Source organism: Aethalodelphis obliquidens, unplaced genomic scaffold (genome assembly GCF_003676395.1).
Source record: "Aethalodelphis obliquidens isolate GAN/ISIS:26980383/991018 unplaced genomic scaffold, ASM367639v1 scaffold76, whole genome shotgun sequence".
NCBI lineage: Eukaryota > Metazoa > Chordata > Mammalia > Artiodactyla > Delphinidae > Aethalodelphis > Aethalodelphis obliquidens.
The window spans coordinates 5,370,635-5,391,671 of record NW_020838020.1 but is presented as its reverse complement, the minus strand read 5'-3'; the positions used below and the strand labels follow the sequence as shown (position 1 = coordinate 5,391,671).

At 36.9% G+C, this 21,037-nt stretch overlaps 1 pseudogene; it reads right to left on the bottom strand.

The window, feature by feature from the left end:
- Positions 1–709: 709 nt before the first annotated feature.
- Positions 710–1,796, bottom strand: LOC113612409 (uncharacterized; annotated as a pseudogene).
- Between the last annotated feature and the right edge of the window lie 19,241 nt (positions 1,797–21,037).

Genomic DNA, 21,037 nt, shown 5'->3' with positions numbered 1-21,037 from the left:
TTGACTATTGAGTGTTTGCTAGTGAGCATGTCACAGACAAAGCAGTGAAAATATAAGAGATAAATGTACTAATACATGTTGTGTCTATATTAGCCTAATGAGCTAAAGAGAGATTTAAAGAAATGAAGATTGTAAACTCCAGGAAGCAGTCAAGGTAAACTAGTAGATTCAAGCAATGAGGTCTTGGTATACAACCTTAATTCTATATCTTGTCAGCTCACCCTATATCTTGTGCCTCACCCTAGCCTGATCTCGGCCAGGGTCATATGCTTTAATAACTTCCATGTGTATAGTGCTTTTAAACTTTTAAATCCTTTCACATCTATTTAAGCCATCTGATCCTCGCAACAACCCTGTGAGGTAGGCAGGTTGCCCCCTTTTAACAGCCGAGGAAACTGGTGTTGAGAGGTAAACTAAATTGTCGCGCATCAGTGATGAAGCCAGGGCTAACTAGCTCTCTGGACTTGGCTACTTCCATTGCACCAGGCCACCACTCATGTTTCTGAAAGGCCTTTCAACTAGTAGAGACTCTTGGGAGAAGCAAGTATATTCCTACCTGTCTGCACCTTAATGGTCCATCCACTGTTTTTTTTTTTCTGAAGACACGAGAAAGGAGCCAGGGTACCAGAAAGCAGCTGTTGGACCCGGGCCTCAGAAGGACCTCAGAAGGAGCCCTGCCAGAGAAGGAAATACAGCCTTGTGTGATCAACTAACTTTTGGTGTTTGAAATTAACCTCTGAAGAAACTTTTCAAGCCCTATCTGAAAAGCACGGGTTGCCTCTTCTACCGCTGTGGCCGAGTGTCTAACCGCGACCGCAGCATCCCTGCACAGCTCATTGGCAGGGTCCTGCTGAGCACTGGCCTCCTCGCCAATGGCAATCAGCCGGTCCAATTTTTCTTCCTCCCACTTTGAAAGTTCTCGTGCCAATCTCCTGTTTTCTGCCAACTTGGCTGCAATAGTCCTGGCCACTGACCACCTTCTTCACCTTGCCCACCTGGGAGGGGGCTCACTGGTCAAAGACCCACCCCCACCAGAAACAAAAGGAACTCTGGAGGAGGAGACTGGAGGCCGCCATGCCGAGGCCACCCCGGGAATGTTTCGGCCGGAGCTTGTGCAGGGGCTGGGCTCACCAGACACTCCCAGTCTGGTCATGGGGCTGCTCTGACAGGGAGCAGCTGCACCACTGAAAAGGTGGTGGGAGCTACTCTAGCTGGGGATTCCTTGAGAGCACCCTGCACCCAAGGATTCATCCCAGGAGTCCTCAAGGTCACTGGTTTCTCTCATCTGGTCACTGATCCTCAGTTGACAATCCTCATCTGATTCCTTAACTGTTTTCAAGATAGGCTGATGATTTGCTGCCTGAGTCCTTTTTGTTCCCAGAATGCTGGTTCCCTCTTCCCCTGGGATGGCAGAGGCCACCAAGTTCTGATCACAGTGCTGGGCCCAAGCAGCCTCCTCCATTAAGTTTTCTGTGTCAGTCACTATCTGATTTCCGAGAAGGTGATCCAACGTATCTATAAAAGGGACAGTGTGGTGGATCACCCATACTTGTGGCGTGGGCCACATAGACCTTTAAATATAATGCCTTCAGGACTTTGAACTTGGAGCGGCACTGATGCTCAGTGCAGCAAAAGCCTTCCTGCTGCATCTGCTTAGACACAGCCTGGTAGATGTCTGCATTGTGATGTATGGTCTGGAGGCACTGAATATACTGTGCCTTGCCTAGTATGGAGAAAAGCGTCTGTGTCTCCTGTCTGGACCACCGGATGCCCGCACTGCTATTGGAAGTGGCCATAGCGGACTGCGAAGGAAGGCTAGCTGGAGGAGGCTCCTGGCAGCAAGGTGCTGATCTGAAGTTGTGGGGAGGCTCTGTGTGCTCTGGTCTATCTCCAGGAGCCAGACGATTCTTCCCTCTCAGGGCTAATTGCTGAAAAGCCAGGTCCAAGGACTGCATTTCTGGCTTCTGCCAAGGATCTGCTTTACTTTCATTGCTGTATTTGAAATATTCCTTATTCTACTTTGTTTTGCTGCCAATCCAACAACCTCTTCATTTTCTGAGTAAGCAAAAACAGCTGGATTAACTCTGTCACCTGCATCATTGGCAACCACATCAGCCCGGCCACCCTTATAGATGGCTGCACAGGCTGTTGTGCAGCCTAGGTGAACCCCGATGGCCGCCATGAGGTGGCAGAGATGGTGGTAGCAGTAATGAGTGGCTCCTGCACCACAACAGTGCCCGGCCCTAGATTTATTAATACTATATTTTGGAGAATAGTCCTTGGAATTTCTAGTATGTGATAAATTATTTTGTGCTTGCTTACTAATGATTTATTTTCTTTTCCTCTTTGTTTGTATAGATATATGAAGTGTTTAGGATTAAAAAAAATTTTTTTTGAGTAAGTGTGAAAAATGATTAGATTTTGAAGCATGGAGCAGTTGAAATAAATGCAAGTAAGATAATAACCTCTTTTCTCAAACAAATCATACTACATTGGGTCCTGACAGTACAAAGAAACAAACTATTATTGGTGGGTAGCATTAAACATACCAATTCTGTATAAAAAGCTAATCTTAAATAGTAATATTGACATTTTGGATTAAATCAGTTTCACCTCTGAACCATCAACATTACTATTAGAACACACTGCAAAACGGGAAGCCAGGATAGCTGAGTACATGAAGATGCCTAGAAATCCTAGGCGGGTAGTAACTGCTGAAAATTCCTACTTACTTATAGTGACATGACTAAACATTTACATGTAAGCAATATGAAAGACAGTTTTGCAATGACATAAAAGAATAACATTTTTATAATTAATAAAATTTAGAAAACAAAATGGAAAATTAAAAAATGTCATCGTATGCTAATAGAATTATAAACAAAATAATTTTTATTTGTTTTCACTTTTTAAAATATATTTTATTGTTATAACATTATGTTTAAATGGTAATTTAAGTTATAAGATTTGTGACTTACTTAATTACTCTTGCCTTAAAAAACAAATCCTGAATGTTATCCTACCACACAGTAATTATCTATGAACAAGATACGTTAGCTACAAACCAGATAGCCATCTCAAAGCACACTGGTTATAAGAAGAAAATTATTCTGATAAAGGAAAATTAAGATATCATATTTGAGGGAGAAAAACATGTAACATATCTTTCTTTTGAGTATAATTTGAAATTGTGAGCCAAATGTATTTTCTCAGTGTTGTCGTAATTTAATTGAATGCACTTTAAGTACAGTTAAATAAACACTGTTATATGTATAAGCTGTTTGAAGGGTACCTATAGAGTGGTCATGGGCAAATAATACAGAGAGGTGAATTATTATGCATATGCTTTCTAAGCATATTAAATCAACACATTGTCATAGTGAAGAATGTAGTCTTTAGATCTAAAATACATAGGTTTAACATATAGTCTCTAATACTCTCTACCTATATGGTTCAGTTCCCTCATATTTAAAAAGAGGGAAATCGACAGCTAATTTATAGCCATTTTAAGTATTAAATTTTATAAATAAACTATTAATAATGTTAACTACAATTAATGTTAAATCAGACAATCTTTTTATAACCAGGCTATTAATTGCTTAATTCTTTCTGTTTTTTCATTTGAGTTTACTTAAAGAGATCTGGGTACCATCTAAATGGAGTCCAGAATTCATGGAACATAGCACAATTAAGAGCTCATTTGTCATGGAGCTCTCCAAAAATAGCATTCAGTTTTCACTGTCAAATGCAAAAATCTGAAAATTGTTTGATATATACACATGCATGTGTTCAAATTGTTTAATTAAAAAGTTTTATACTGAGTTTACCATAAAATATAAATGTATACACAAAAGATGTTCAGAACAAATATGATGCTAGATAGAATTTTAGTTTGGTAAGTCAGCTTATCAAAGGCAGAAATGTTTATATATTGTACATGGTCAAAATGTAGTGGAAAACCATGCTGACAATAAATAATTCAAATATATAGGGAATAAAAATCAGGTTTTTTTTTTTTTTTTCAGTTAGCTTTATCCTTTTCCTCATAGAAAGTTAGCAGAGGTTCTATGGATTCCTCAAGATTTTAGAAGAAAAGTAACCATCTAGATCATCATAGAGCTTAAAGAAACAAAAAGCTGTTGAAAAAGCAAATTAATTAAGGACTTCACAAGTCTCTGGCCCTGGGTATAAAAATGTTGAAATTTCATTCTTAAATGAGTTCAAGACCGAGAAATTTGTAAAATCCATTAACCACACCCTTCACCACATTCATTAGTTGATTTCTTGATTCTTCATTTCACCATGAGCATTATTTAAATAGTAGAACCCATACTATTAAACATATTGTATATTTTTTAATTAGAACAAACTTTACTTACTGCTTTATAATTTATAAATGCATGTTTCAATCAGTAACTTATTTTTTTAATGAACACATAAAACAGTAAAATTTGGCTTAGTTAATATTTTAAATAAAAATATAACTTTTTAATTTTACTAAACAAGGCAAATTTCAGGGATTAACAGACCATTCTACTTTCTAGTAATAAAATAAATATTTCACCTTCTTTCACCAAAACAGCAGAACAAAACAGGGCACAGAAAATGTCTGTAACTAACATAGTAGCAGAATAGTTGCTGCTTTTAAGGTCAGTGCATTGTATAACCAAGTACTGAAATTCAGGATACCTTATTGTTGGAAGAAATGGTGCTTTATCTCATCACCTGCTTTACCTCTTTTATTTTCTTGCTTGTTTCCAAAGCTCCTGCACTGCATGAACTATTGTAATGTCACCAACCAAACGTTCTTGATTTTCTTCAGACTGTTGTTTTATTGAAATATCTCCCCAAATAAGGAGAGTGATTCCTACAAAGATAATTTATGTGGACAAGTTTCTATTCATTCTGAAAAATGTAGCTGGTGAAGAGTGTATGCTCAATTAGCATTTGTATTACTTAAGTAGATGGGGACTAATATCATTAATTTATATTCAGATAGTAATAATGATATGCACAGCCAGATATAACCATACATATTATATACTATATATGATGTATTGCATTTCAGTAATTCAAACATGGACTTACATTAAAACCTTTATTTTAATCTCACAGTTGATGTGATTAGATGTTGAGTGATATTTTAATTGACATACTTTTAAACAGAGGGCTCAATATAAAATAAGCATTTACTTTACAATTTATGCCATCTTTCAATTTCTAGCAGAATTTCCTTTTTCTAGATAATAAAACCTTGTTTATATTTCAAATGTGTGTTTATAAAAAATTAATAAACCTCAATTAAATAGGGTCAGCAGACCAGAAGGGGGAACTCTTATGCCCTGCAAAGATAACATAATCCAACGGGAAGAAGAAGGACTCCTCTTTTTCCTGGAAACAACCCAGCCAATGAAAAGGTATAGACTCCTTTTTTACAGTAGCCCCCCCCCCTCCCCCAACTTCCTTTTCTCCACTATAAGAGAGTTTTCCTTCCCTTGCTGTGCTGGGAAGTTGCACATGGCTCATCATGGTTGCAGACCCTGAATTGCAACTCTCTACTGATCCTGAATAAACCCATTTTTGCTAGAGAAATAACTGGCAGTCTATTTGTTTTAGGTCAACAACTTTATAGTGGCAGTAATGAAAAGGAAAATGAATGGTTTGTAAGAGCAAAGCTTGGTAGACTTGCCCTGATTGAGGGCACAAGCAGAGTGACAGATGGTTGACAGGATCACATTGTGTCTGCAAAGTCCATGTTGATGGCAATCATGGAATGTTTCATAGAAAATGGAGGAAGGAACTCTGGCCACCAATGACTTTAATTTTTGTCATTATTTTGCAGTGATAGATGAAATTCTGTGTTGTTGTTTTTTTTTTCAGAATTGTCCTGGAATGAACGATCAAAGTAAGAATTGCAGTTAATCAGGTAAGTAATTAAAATTGTAATAACTATAATGATGAGATGATGATAATTACAATAATCTACTTATCCATCTATCTATGTGTGATTAGAGGAAAGAAGAGGCTTATGTCTATTCATTTAAGAAGCTGTCTTGGTTTATCTAAGAAAGGAAATATTCATTCCCTATGCAGAGAACATTGGGAAGGGAGCTTTTTATCATCACCTTTATAAAGGAGTGGATGTTTCAGAAACTGACACCCACTGGGTCATGACTTATTAGAATTATAGAGGGTTCACTTTATTAGACATCAAGTATCATTTAAAACACACTACCTTCCTCTCCCTCATTCTTCTTGCTCTTCTTGCTGCATGGATTAATAGGAATCAGGACATTTCCTTTCCAAGATGGAGTCATATGCTCTCTTTTCATTCTTCTCTCAATCAAGAACTGGTAAAGACTCTTACCCAAGTTATGAGCTGGGCAATCAAGACTAGGTAAGAACTAAGCAGAAAGGACAGAGCATTTATCTCCCTATCTACTGCCAAGGCTAAGTGAGAGAGTCAAGTCCACAGCCTCATCCTAGGACCATGTGAACAGACTTGAAATTTGTTCAAAGACTCCATTATCTTGCTCTTTTGTTTCTGTAGACACAGCTGACAGTGCAAATCTCACACCTAAGATTTGCATAATATCATGAAAATATAATTTAGCCTTTGTCATAAAACATATTCTCCAATACATTTAGCTCCGTACATGTACATTTTTTGTATACTCAGAAGTCAAAGAAGAGAAGGGGTGAGCACATCACAAAAATACTAGCAGGTGTCATTACTAAGTAGTTATTATTTTATTCCCACACCATAATAAACCCTTTAGATACATTTTCTTATTTAATCCACCCAACATTTCTAAATTAGCCTCTATAGTTACCCTTATTTATTGGATAAGGTTACAGAGCCTCAACATGGTTAAGTAATTCACTAAGATCTTGACAGGTGACAAATGGCAAAGTCAAGATTTCAAACCAGTCATTCTGATTCTGGAACTTAAATTCTCACACTATATTAAACATGGGTCAGTCTTTTTGGCTCAGTAACTCTGAGAAAGCAGCTGCTAAGTGAAGATCACAGAATTTTCTCACTGTGATTCAAGAGATAACTGCTGTTCCTTCCGTAGTTTCCTTGCTGGCATGTGGAACCATGGACACCAGTGCAGATCTGAAAAAGTTTGCTTTTGATTGTGACTGTCATCTCCATGGGTGGATTGTGGCTACAGACAGTAAGATGATAGATAACAAACATGACTAAGGGCATAGGTGTGTTTCCAGATTGGTCAGGAGGCATCACAGACAAAAAGAAGCCTTGACTAAAAGAGAAGGCTAGCAGATTGCTTCCTTACATCCCAGATAGCAGGGCCCCTCCTGTCTTAACTTTAGGTCCTGGCCACCCAGACTGGTTTCCCTGGATACAGGAGCTTCTCTGCTTAGAGAGATTGAATCATCAAGTGTGTCTGAATTTATTCAGACAAACTCAAAAAGACAAATGCTCTCTGAAAAATATGGAAGTTCCTATTTTTAAGAAAGTGAACACAAATAGTCTGATGTTTAATATATTATATATGACCAGATTTTATCTACTTTTAGTTATTTTATAGTGATATTAAATTCAATCTTAGGAAGATTGTAGTAGAAGTACCCACGTTCTAGTAACACGTTTTTTGGTTTTGAAAAAGAATATTTGAAACAGATATTGTTTAACAAATCATTTTATAATATTACTATATCAGAAATCACCTGAAAATATAAGCACAATCTATTAATTTATCTTTCTAAAGAAGGAATGCAAATATGGAACTCAAGGAGTGTTACAATTGTTATTTTCAGAGTATCAAAACAGAAATCATGTATTTTCATTTTTTCTATTATTCATGGAACATAGAACACTGTCTTGCATATAAATTTTTCAGTATTCTTCAAGATAAATTTTCTTTCTCCTACTTCTGAGCAGGCAATGTAAAGAGTGAATCAATTATCATTTTTACCATTCTAACTTAAATACTTACTCAGTAATTCTACAATCTTTTATTTGGTTAAATTGGCCCTTATATAAAAGTACTTTCAATTTTGGAAAGAGAAAGATAGTTGACTAAGACTGCACTAAGCTGGGAATTCCTAGTCAAGACAGGCTAAAAGGGGAGAAATAATAAAGGAAGTCTAAGGGTCAGAAAAATGACTGTGGTCATAAATCTGGACCCTAAGGCAAGAGATTGACACCCCAAAGCAGTGACCAAAATGTCATGGGAAGCATAAGCTTGACCTGGTTTGCTGCAATGACTTCTTAGGGAATCTAATCTGTTGAACCGGAACAGGGTGGGGGGAGGCAGGAGAGTAGTATCAACAGTAGCTTCTAGGAAAAGACAAAATTTGGGTGTTATCTTTTGTTAGGAGCATTTCAACAGACCACAACTTGATGGAAACAGAGCTAAATAGAGCAGTTCATGTTATTATGATTCCAGGCACTAGATTGGTTCAGGAAGGGTTTGATTCTCAGTGAGGAAAATGGAAAACAATTTTGAAACTTGTGGGAATTGATGTTAGGATAGTGCAGCTGGATGGATACCTAAGGACTCCTACTCCTAACTCAGGCATGCCAAATACAGGGCGTCTGTGATCCTCCTCCTGTGGGTGGACCTGAAAAATGTCACATAAGCTAGTTGACCATCTGGGGTATAACGTGGAGGTGTTTCAAAAGTTAAATGATCCCCACTGTATGAAATGACATGTCAACCTCACACAGAGAATGCATCTGTTACTTGGGAACAGAAAGCATATGTCCAGTATTAGAAAAAAAAAAAAGGTCCTAGGAAACCACATCACATATCTCAATACCTTATGCTTTGCCTATACATTTTATTATATGTATATTTGTACTTATGAGTAAAGCTGGATACTCTAGAAAGATGTCTAATTTCTGAGATTCTGATTTGACAATTTGATGTTTCCTGCCAGTTCAATATAACATACTGCAACCAGCTGAAATAAGAGCTTGTAAGTCACTTCCACAATGAATCATGAACAGCTTTTTCATTTCCTTATAATCACTTCATGGCTTATTTTCACCTTTGTCTCCAATTTCATTGCTGGGGCAGATATATTCCCTATGTTCTATTTCTGTCATGATAGGAATGATGTATTATATTAAATTTTACACATTATATTACCAAGAAATTATGATTTAAAAATAGGTTATGTACTATGAAAATTGCAGTCACTTGCTTCTATTCTTTGAAAATAGTGTGTATGTCTAATAACAAAATATCTAACAATGTCTAGAAAATCCAAGATAGACTGTTTCCTACCTTCCATTTCATCATTTTCATGTTCACCCACTCCCTGTTCTGTGTTCTTGTGGTGTACTGGCCATGTTACAATTCTTATGGTCATGTTCTCTCCATCCACAGGGTTGTTGTACATGTAGAATAGACTTATCCATCTGGAATGTCTCTCACCTCTTACCCTGCTTCATTTCTTAGACTTCAGTTCAAGCACTGTTTCATACAGAAAATCTTCTTGAACCACCCATGTTAGTTTTGAACATAATTTATTCCTGTTATGTACTCTCACAGAATCCAATGACCTGATTTCATAACCCATATTGCAGTTTTATTTGCTAACTAGTTTATTCAACATTTATTGAGTATTTTCTACCACATACTGTGCTAAGCAATAGGGGTAAACCAGTGAACAAATTAAACACAATAATTTTATGTGTATTTTCATGATTATTTGATTAGTTATTGACTTTCTCACTATATTGTTTCTTAAGAGTAATTGGAACTTTATTTAAGAGCAAAAGATTGGATCATGTTCAGTTACCCTTGTTCTTCTGCACTAAGTTCATATGTTTAACAAATTAATGTATTAATTTCATTAAATCTAATTATATATAATGGAAATTCTCAACTAGCCAACTTAATTATCTCTTTGTTTAATTTTAATAAAACTATCAGACTTTAAAATTTTTCTTTTGGACAACTGGAAGGTGACCATCTACCTTAGTATTTCTCAAATTTATTTGAACAAAATAGTTAGCTGAGGCAGGGAGATCACAAGAAAATCATTCTTCCTCCTTCTCAGACTGCAAAAACTATGACTAAAAGAAAATAAAATTCAATCTAAAGGATGTAGGATAAAATAATAATAATTAGAGGAGAAATCAGTGAAATTAAAAACAAGAAATCAATTTAAAAATCATAGAAAATAAAGATGGCTCTGTAAAAAGAACAATAAAATCATAAGCCTCTATCCTGGGTACCCAAGACAAGAGAAGACATAACTACTAATATAAGAAATGAAAGGGGTCTATCAATACAGATCACATGGACAAAAAATAGTAAAGGAATATTATGAACAACACTATGCTCACAAGTTTGAGATGGAACAATTTCTTCAAAGACACAATCTACTAAAACTTACAGAAGAAGAAATAGACAATCTAAATAGGACTATATATATTAAAGAAGTTGTACTAATAATTGATAACATTACAAAAAAGAAAGCACCAGTCTTGGATGAGTTCACAGGTGAACTCTAACCAAACACTTAAATAAGTAATTATACTAATTTCCAACAATATCATCCAGAAGATAAAAGTAGAAGGAATACTTACTAACCCATTCTTTGAGATCAGCATTACCCTAATACCAAAACCAAAGACAGTACATGCAAAGAAAGCTAAAGACCAATACATTTCATAAACACAAATGCAAAACTCCTCAGCAATATAGCAGAAAATTAAACCTGCAATATATAGAAAGAATTATACACTATAATTATGTGGGATTTATTTCAGGTGTTCAAGCAGGTTCAATTTCTGAAAATCAATTAATGTAATCCATCACATCAACAAGAATAGACAACTAAATCAATGGCCCAGAATAGAGAGCCCAGAAATAGATCCACAGAAATATTTTCAACTGATCTTTGACAAATGAGCAAAGGCAAATTCAATGAAGAAAGGATACATTTTTCAATAAATGCTGTTTGACATCCACAGGCAAAAATGTAAATCTAAAAATAGACCTTCAGAAAAAATATGAAATGGATCAAAATACATATACTAAAGTCTAACACATTGACAACAACAAATTCTGGTGAGGATGTAACAGAAATTATCATTAATTGCTAGAGGGGTTGTAAAATGGTTCTTTGGAAGTCAGTTTGGCGATTTCTCACAAAACTAAACATGATTTTATAATATGATCCAGCAATCACACTCCTTGGTATTTACCCAAATAAGTTGAAAATTTACCTCCACATAACAATCTGCACAAAGATGTGTATAGCCCTTTTATTCATAATTACCAAAACTTGGAAGAAACCAGGATATCATTCAGTATGCCAATTGATAAATATACTGCTGTGTATTCATAAAGAAATATTATTCAGCACTAAAATGTATCTGTCAAGACATGAAAAGACATGGAGAGACCTTAAAAGCATATCACTGAGTAAAAGAAGCCAATCTGAAAAGGCTGCATACTGTACAACTCCAGTCATAGCTGGAAAAGATAAAACTATGGAAACAGTAAAAATATAGGGGCTGCCAGGAGTTTGTGGGGGAGAAGGGATAAAGGTAGGGCTCAGGGAATTTTTAGGGCATTTAAACCATTGTGCATAAAACTATAATGGTGCACATATGTTGTCATATGTTTGTTAAAACCCAAATATCATACAACACCAGAAGTAAACGCTAGTGTAAACTATGAAGTTTGGTGGTAATTATGTATCAATGTTGGCCCATCAAATGTAAAAAGTGTACCTATCTCATGTGGGATGTTGACAGTAGGAAAGTCTATGATTGTACGGGGGAAGGTGACATATGTGAACTCAATTTTGCTATAAATCTAAAACTGCTCTAAATAATAAATTCTATTTTAAAAAATTGACTGATATATTTTAACAGGAACAATAAAAAATTTAATGCACTTAGGTTAGAAATGAGTAGTGTGAATTACCTGTATTTAAACTATAATACACACATGCTTTAACAGCCACATATTAGATAATTTTAAAGACAAAACATTACTGATACAAACATGAATTACAATACAATAATTTTTACCATAAAGACTTCAGCAATCTAAAGTTATACTAATAAGGCAAAAGTCAATAATATTTGCATGCCAAAAATTTAAAAAATAATAATAACCAGCGCAAAACACCAGTGGCAGAGATGTTAACAAAGCAAGATTCCTACAGTTATTGGAGTTTTCAAGTATCTTTATGTATAAATAACTAGCAAAGCTATGCAATGTTGTCAAGCATTGAGCAGCCTTCCACACCTTAGGATGTATCAAAGTATAGACTTAAATTAACCTTAAACTTCTATGAGTATCAAATTTCAGTGATTTGGCATAATGTTCTTATTATACAACTAATAAATAGCAGTTTGTCATTTATGGAAGTGAATATCATTATTTGTAATCTGTACATTCCCTTGTGAGAAGCAAGAGGAAAAGCTAACTTTGTTTTTTTTAACATAAATCACTGGAGTACACTTAGTGGTAAAATTATAGATAGACTATTCTGACTCACTTATTCAGCCTAACCAAATCTTACTAAACAATTAGATTCTGGAATTAGGAATTATGATACTTTACATAGTAATCCATTAAACAAGCCAGTTAAAACAAGGAGTAGCATGGTAGTGGTGTTTTGAACATACATGCAGTCGGTTTTGCTCGTTTTTTAAGTTCCAAAGTTTAGCTCTTTTCTCTTCCTTATAGTAGTCATGCCTCAGTGATTCTCAGAAATGTAAACAGGCACAACAGGAAGAGATTTATGTGAACATCCTTCTTTCATGCAGCTCAGCCCTGTCCTGGTTGGTTCCCCAAAATAAATCTCATCAGTTTCAAAATGCTGCCAATATACACAACGTTATATAAGTTTGACTCCATCCTCCTTACCCAATTCTCAGTTTCCTATCTCAAAATTAACTTATTTATTTATTTACATCTTTATTGGAGTATAATTGCTTTACAATGGTGGGTTAGTTTCTGCTTTATAACAAAGTGAATCAGATATACATATACATATGTTCCCATATCTCTTCCCTCTTGTGTCTCCCTAACTTCCACCCTCCCTAGCCCACCCCTCTAGGTCGTCACAAAGCACCGAGGTCATCTCCCTGTTCTATGTGGCTGCTTCCCACTAGCTATCTATTTTACGTTTGGTAGTGTATATATGTCCATGCCTTTCTCTCACTTTGTCACAGCTTACCCTTCCCCCTCCCCATATCCTCAAGTCCATTCTCTAGTAGGTGTGTCTTTATTCCTGTCTTACCCCTAGGTTCTTCATGACATTTTTGTTTTCTTAGATTCCATATATATGTGTTAGCATATGGTATTTGTCTTTCTCTTTCTGACTTACTTCACTCTGTATGACAGACTCTAGGTCCATCAATACAAATAACTCTATTTCGTTTCTTTCTATGGCTGAGTAATATTCCATTGTATATATGTGCCACATTTTCTTTATCAATTCATCTGATGATGGATACTTAGGTTGCTTCCATCTCCTGGCTATTGTAAATAGAGCTGCAATGAATATTTTGGTACATGACCCTTTTTGAATTATGGTTTTCTCAGGGTATATGCCCAGTAGTGGGATTGCTGGGTCATATGGTAACTCTATTTTTAGTTTTTTAAGGAACCTCCATACTGTTCACAATAGTGGCTGTACCAATTCACATTCCCACCAGCAGTGCAAGAGGGTTCCCTTTTCTAAACACTCTCTCCAGCATTTATTGTTTCTAGATTTTGTGATGATGGCCATTCTGACCGGTGTCAGATGATATCCTATTGTAGTTTTGATTTTTATTTCTCTCATGATTAATGATGTTGAGCATTCTTTCATGTGTTTGTTGGCAAACTGTATATCTTCTTCAGAGAAATGTCTGTTTAGGTCTTCTGCCCATTTTGGGATTGGGTTGTTTCTTTTTTTCTTATTGAGCTGCATGAGCTGCTTGTAAATTTTGGAGATTAATCCCTTGTCAGTTGCTTCATTTGCAAATATTTTCTCCCATTCTTAGAGTTGTCTTTTGGTCTTGCTTATGGTTTCCTTCGCTGTGCAAAAACTTTGAAGTTTCATTAGGTCCCATTTGTTTATTTTTGTTTTTATTTCTCTTACTCTAGGAGGTCAAACTCTAGTGGGTCAGAAAGGATCTTGCTGTGATTTATGTCATAGAGTGTTCTGCCTATGTTTTCCACTAAGAGTTTGATAGTTTCTGGCCTTACATTTAGGTCTTTAATCTGTTTTGAGCTTATTTTTGTGTATGGTGTTAGGGAGTATTCTAATCTCATACTTTTACATGTAACTGTCCAGATTTCCAAGCACCACTTATTGAAGAGGCTGTCCTTTCTCCACTGTACATTCCTGCCTCCTTTATCAAAGATAAGGTGACCATATATGCATGGGTTTATCTCTGGGCTTTCTTCCTGTTCCATTGATCTATATTTCTGTTTTTGTGCCAGTACTATACTGTCTTGATTACTGTAGATTTGTAGTATAGTCTGAACTCAGGGAGCCTGATTCCTCCAGCTCCGTTTCTCGTTCTCAAGATTGCTTTGGCTATTCGGGGTCTTTTGTGTTTCCAAACAAATTGTGAATTTTTTTCTTCTAGTTCTGTGAAAAATGCCAGTGGTATTTTATAGGGATTGCATTGAATTTGTAGATTTCTTAGGGTACTAGAGTCATTTTCACAATGTTGATACTTCCAATTCAAGAACATGGTGTATCTCTCCATCTATTTTTATCATCTTTAATTTCTTTCATCAGTGTCTTATAATTTTCTGCTTACAGGTCTTTTGTCTCCTTAGGTAGGTTTATTCCTAGATATTTTATTCTTTTTATTGCAATGGTAAGTGGGAGTGTTTTTTTAATTTCACTTTCAGATTTTTCATCATTAATGTATAGGAATGCCAGAGATTTCTGTGCATTAATTTTGTATTCTGCCACTTTACCAAATTCATTGATTAGCTCTCATAGTTTTCTGGTAGCACCTTTAGGATTCTCAATGTATAGTATCATGTCATCTGCAGCTTTACTTCTTTTCTGATTTGGATTCCTTTTATTTCCTTTTCTTCTCTTATTTGTGGGTAAAACTTCCAAAACTATGTTGAATAAGAGTGGTGAGAGTGGCCAACCTTGTCTTGTTCCTGATCTTAGTGGAAATGGTTTCAGTGTTTCACCATTGAGGACAATGTTGACTGTGAGTTTGTCATATATGGCCTTTTTTATGTTGAGGAAAATTCCCTCTGTGTGTACTTTCTGCAGGCTTTTTATCATAAATGGGTGTTGAATTTTGTCGAAAGCTTTCTATGCTTCTATTGAGATGATCATATGGGTTTTTCTCCTTCAATTTGTTAATATGGTGTATCACGTTGATTGATTTGCATATATTAAAGAATCCTTGCATTCCTGAATAAACCATACTTGTTCATGGTGTATGATCCTTTTAATATGCTGTTGGATTCTGTTTGCTAGTATTTTGTTGAGGATTTTTGCATCTATGTTCATCAGTGATATTGGCCTGTAGTTTTCTTTCTTTGTGACATCATTGTCTGGTTTTGGTATCAAGGTGATGGTGGCCTCATAGAATGAATTTGGGAGTGTTCCTCTCTCTGCTAAATTTTGGAAGAATTTGAGAAGGATAGGTGTTAGCTCTTCTCTAAATGTTTGACAGAATTCACCTGTGAAGCCATCTGGTCCTGTGCTTTTGTTTGTTGGAAGATTTTTAATCACAGTTTCAATTTCAGTGCTTGTGATTGGTCTGTTCATATTTTCTATTTCTTCCTGATTCAGTCTTGGCAGGTTGTGTATTTCTAAGAATTTGTCCATTTCTTCCAGGTTGTCCATTTTATTGGCATAGAGTTGCTTGTAGTAATCTCTCATGATTTTTTGTATTTCTACAGTGTCAGTTATTACTTCTCCTTTCTCATTTCTAATTCTATTGATTTGACTCTTCTCCCTTTTTTTCTTGATGAGTCTGCCTAATGGTTTGTCAATTTTGTTTATCTTCTCAGAAAACCAGCTTTTAGTTTTATTGATCTTTGCTATCATTTCCTTCATTTCTTTTTCATTTATTTCTGATCTGATCTTTATGATTTCTTTCCTTCTGCTCACTTTGCGGGTTTTTATTCTTGATTTTCTAATTGTTTTAGGTGAAAGGTTAGGTTGTTTATTTGAGATGTTTCCTGTTTCTTAAGGTAGGATTGTATTGCTATAAACTTCCCTCTTAGAACTGCGTTTTCTGCATCCCATAGGTTTGGGGTCGTCATGTCTTCATTGTCATTTGTTTCTAGGTATTTTTTGATTTCCTCTTTGATTTCTTCAGTTATCACTTCATTATTAAGTGGTGTATTGTTTAGCCTCCACATGTTTGTATTTTTTACAGATCTTTTCCTGTAATTGATATCTAGTCTCATGGTGTTGTGGTCAGAAAAGATACTTGATACAATTTCAATTTTCTTAAATTTACCAAGGCTTGATTTTTGACCCAAGATATGATCTATCCTGGAAAATGTTCCATGAGCACTTGAGAAAAATGTGTATTCTGTTGTTTTCGATGGAATGTCCTATAAATATCAATTAAGTCCATCTTGTTTAAGGTATCATTTAAAGCTTGTATTTCCTTATTTATTTTCATTTTGAATGGTCTTTCCATTGGTGAAAGTGGGGTGTTAAAGTCCCCTACTATGAATGTGTTACTGTCGATTTCCCCTTTTATGGTTGTTATTATTTGCCTTATGTATTGAGGTGCTCCTATGTTGGTTGCATAAATATTTACAACTGTTATAACTTCTTCTTGAATTGATCCCTTGATCATTATGTAGTGTCCTTCTTTGTCTCTTTTAATAGTGTTTATTTTAAAGTCTATTTTATCTGATATGAGAATTGCTACTCCAGCTTTCTTTTGGTTTCCATTTGCATGGAATATCTTTTTCCATCCCCTTACTTTCAGTATGTGTCTCTAGGTCTGAAGTGGATCTCTTGTAGACAGCATATATATGAGTCTTTTTTATGTATCCATTCAGCCAGTCTGTGACTTTTGGTGGGAACATTTAATCCATTTACATTTAAGGTAATTATCAATATACATGTTTCTATTCCCATTTTCTTAATTGTTTTGGGTTTTTTATTGTAGATCTTTTCCTTGTCTTGTGTTTCTTGCCTAGAGAAGTTCCTTTAGCATTTGTTGTAAAGCTGGTTTTGTGGTGCTGAACTCTCTCAGATTTTGCTTGTCTGTAAAGGTTTTAACTTCCCCATCAAATCTGAATTAGATCCTTGCTGGGTAGAGCAATCTTGGTTGTAGGTTTTTCTCCTTCATCACTTTAAATATGTCCTACCAGTCCCTTCTTTCTTGCAGAGTTTCTGCTGAGAGTTCAGCTGTTAACCTTATGGGGATTCCCTTGTGTGTTATTTGTTGTTTTTCCCTTGCTGCTTTTAATATGTTTTCTTTGTATTTAATTTTTGACAGTTTGATTAATATGTGCCTTGGCATGTTTCTCCTTGGATTTACCCTGTATGGGACTCTCTGTGTTTCCTGACTTGATTAACTATTTCCTGTCCCATATTAGGGAAATTTTCAACTATAATCTCTTCAAATATTTTCTGTCTTTTTCTTTTTCTCTTCTTCTTCTGGGACCCTTATAATTTGAATGTTGGTGCATTTAATGTTGTCCCAGAGGTCTCTGAGACTGTCTTCTGTTCTTTTCATTCTTTTTCTTTATTCTGCTCTGCAGTAGTTATTTCCACTTTTTTATCTTCCAGGTCACTTATCCATTCCTCTGCCTCAGTTATTCTGCTATTGATCCCTTGTAGAGTATTTTTAATTTCATTTATTGTGTTGTTCATTGTTGCCTGTTTCATCTTTAGTTCTTCTAGGTCCTTGTTAACCATTTATTGCATTTTCTCTATTTTATTTTCAAGATTTTGGATCATCTTTACTACCATTAATATGAATTCTTTTTCAGGTAGACTGCCTATTTCCTCTTCATTTCTTAGGTCTGGTGGGCTTTTATCTTGCTCCTTCATCTGCTGTGAGTTTTTCTGTCTTCTCATTTTGCTTATCTTACTGTGTTTGGGGTCTTCTTTTTGCAGGCTGCAGGTTCGTAGTTCCCGTTGTTTTTGGTGTCTGTCCCCAGTGGCTTAAGTTGTTTCAGCTGGTTGTGTAGGCTTCCTGGTGGAGGGGACTAGTGCCTGTGTTCTGGTGGATGAGGCTGGATCTTGTCTTTCTGGTGGGCAGGTCCATGTCTGGTGGTACGTTTTGGGGTGTCTGTGGCCTTATTATGATATTAGGCAGCCTCTCTGCTAATGGGTGGGGTTGTGCTCCTGTCTTGCTAGTTGTTGGGCATAGGGTGTACAGCACTGTAGCTTGCTGGTCGTTGAGTGAAGTTGGGTCTTGGTGTTGAGATGGAGATCTCTGGGAGATTTTCACCATTTGATATTATGTGCAGCTGGTAGACCTCTTGTGGACCAGTGTCCTGAAGTTGGCTCTCCCACCTCAGAGGCACAGCACTGACTCCTGGCTGCAGCACCAAGAGACTTTCATCCGCATGGCTCAGAATAAAAAGGAGAAACAGTAGAAAGAAAGAAAGAAAGAAAGAAAGAAAGAAAGAAAGAAAGAAAGAAAGAAAGAGGATAAAATAATATAATATAAAGTAAGGTAAAATAAAATAAAGTTATTAAAATAAAAAGTAATTATTAAGAAAAAAAATTTTAAGTAAAAAACAACAAAAACAAGCAAAAAAACCCAGACGGACAGAACTGTATGACAAATGTTGAAAGTAAAACTATAGAGACAAAATCTCCCACAGAAGCATACACATACTCACTCACAAAAACAGGAAAATGGGGGCTTCCCTGGTGGCGCAGTGGTTGAGAGTTCACCTGCTGATCCAGGGGACATGGGTTCGGGCCCCGGTCTGGGAAGATCTCACATACTGCAGAGCGGCTAGGCTCATGAGCCATGGCCTGTGAGCCTGCAGGTTCAGAGCCTGTGCTCTGCAATTGGAGAGGCCACAACAGTAAGAGGCAAAAAAAAAAAAAAAAGAGGAAAAGGGGAAAAAAATAATAAATCTTGCTCTCAAAGTCCACCTCCTCAATTTGGGATGATTCGTTTTCTATTCATGTATTCCACAGATGCAGGGTACCTCAAGTTAATTGTGGAGCTTTATTCTGCTGCTCCTGAGGCTGCTGGGAGATGTTTCCCTTTCTCTTCTTTGTTAGCACAGCTCTGGGGGTTCAGCTTTGGATTTGGCCCCACCTCTGTGTGTAAGTCGCCGGAGGGCTTTTCTTCTTCGCTCAGACAGGACGGTCTTAAAGGAGCAGTTGATTCGGGGGCTCTGGCTCACTCAGGCCGTGGGAGGGAGGGGGATGGATGCGGGGAGAGCCTGCGGTGGCAGAGGCTGGCGGAATGTTGCACCAGCCTGAGGCGCGCCGTGCGTTCTCCTGGGGAAGTTGTCCCTGGATCCCGGCACCCTGGCAGTGGCGGGCTGCACAGGGTCCCCGGTAGGGAGGTGTGGATAGTGACCTGTGCTCGCACACAGGCTTCTTGGTGGCGGCAGCATCAGCCTTAGCGTCTCATGCCTTTCTCTGGGGTCTGCGCTGTTAGCCGCGGCTCACACCTGTATCTGGAGTAGCTTTAAACAGCGCTCTTAATCCCCTCTCCTCACGCACCAGGAAACAAAGAGGGAAGAACTATTCTCTTGCCTCTTTGGCAGGTCCAGACTTTTCCCTGACTCCCTACTGGCTAGCCGTCGTGCACTAACACCCTGCAGGCTGTGATCACGCTGCCTGTCCTCTCCCTGGGATCAGGCCGAAGGCCAAGCCTCAGCTCCCAGCCCTGCCCGCCCCGGCGGGTGAGCAGACAAGCCTCTCGGGCTAGTGAGTGCTGGTCGGCACTGATCCTCTGTGCGGGAATCTCTCCGCTTTGCCCTCCACACCCTAGTGGCTGTGCTCTCCGCCCGGGCTCCGAAGCTTCCCCCTCTCTGCCACTTGCAGTCTCCACCCGCGAAGGGGCTTCTAGTTTGTGGAAACCTTTCCTCCTTCACGACTCCCTCCCACTGGTGCAGGTCCCGTCCCTATTCTTTTTTCTCTGTTTCTTCTTTTTTTCTTTTGCCCTACCCAGGTTAGTGGGGAATTTCTTGCCTTTTGGGAGGTCTGAGGTCTTCTGCCAGCATTCAGTAGGTGTTCTGTAGCAGTTGTTCCATGTGTAGATGTATTTCCTGATGTATCTGTGGGGAGGAAGGTGATCTCCGCATCTTACTCTTCCGCCATCTTCCCCCTCTCTCCCCAAAATTAACTTATTTTTAACTTTACTTTAAAAATGTTTACAAACCCTTATTTTTAGTTCTGCTTATTTTATTTTTGTTACAATTCCTTGTACGAAATTCATTACAAATATTAATAGATTCATATGGACTTGCATTAGTCCCCAGCACCAATCTCCAGCAAATTGTTCAAATTATCAAGTTTTAGTTTTTTCATCTGTAGATTGGGCCTAATAAGGATTGTTGTGTTGATTAAATGGGGCTATATATGGAAAACATCAATCACAATATCTGACACATATGTTCTCCATGTGCTGGGAATGTTCACAACTTCTGCTATTTGAGTATTGTGGCACACTTATAGCTCACATATGGCTGTACAAACTGAAGTAACCCAGTATATTTTCTAAATAAATATGTGCACCCAGTACCTCCACAAGAAATATGTGTATAATATTTCTAGAATGTGGAATAACCATATGTATTTTGGAAAAACCAAACCAAACCTGGTATACAAATCTGAAGCACATGACTTTTCATACACATGACATAGAAAATAGCAACTCAAAGCAAATTTACAAATTAAAACATTGACTTTATATAAAGAGATAGCAAAACGTTCGATATTATACAATTAGACAAATTACAAAATATTTGATATATTACAGTATGGTGCTTCTTTTATTCACATGGAAGTGTTTTTAAAACTCCACAAGTTCCATTTCCCTAAATAAATATATGCAATATATTTTTAATCACAAAATATATGACTGATAAATGAGAAAGTGTTATTCTTGTAGCCT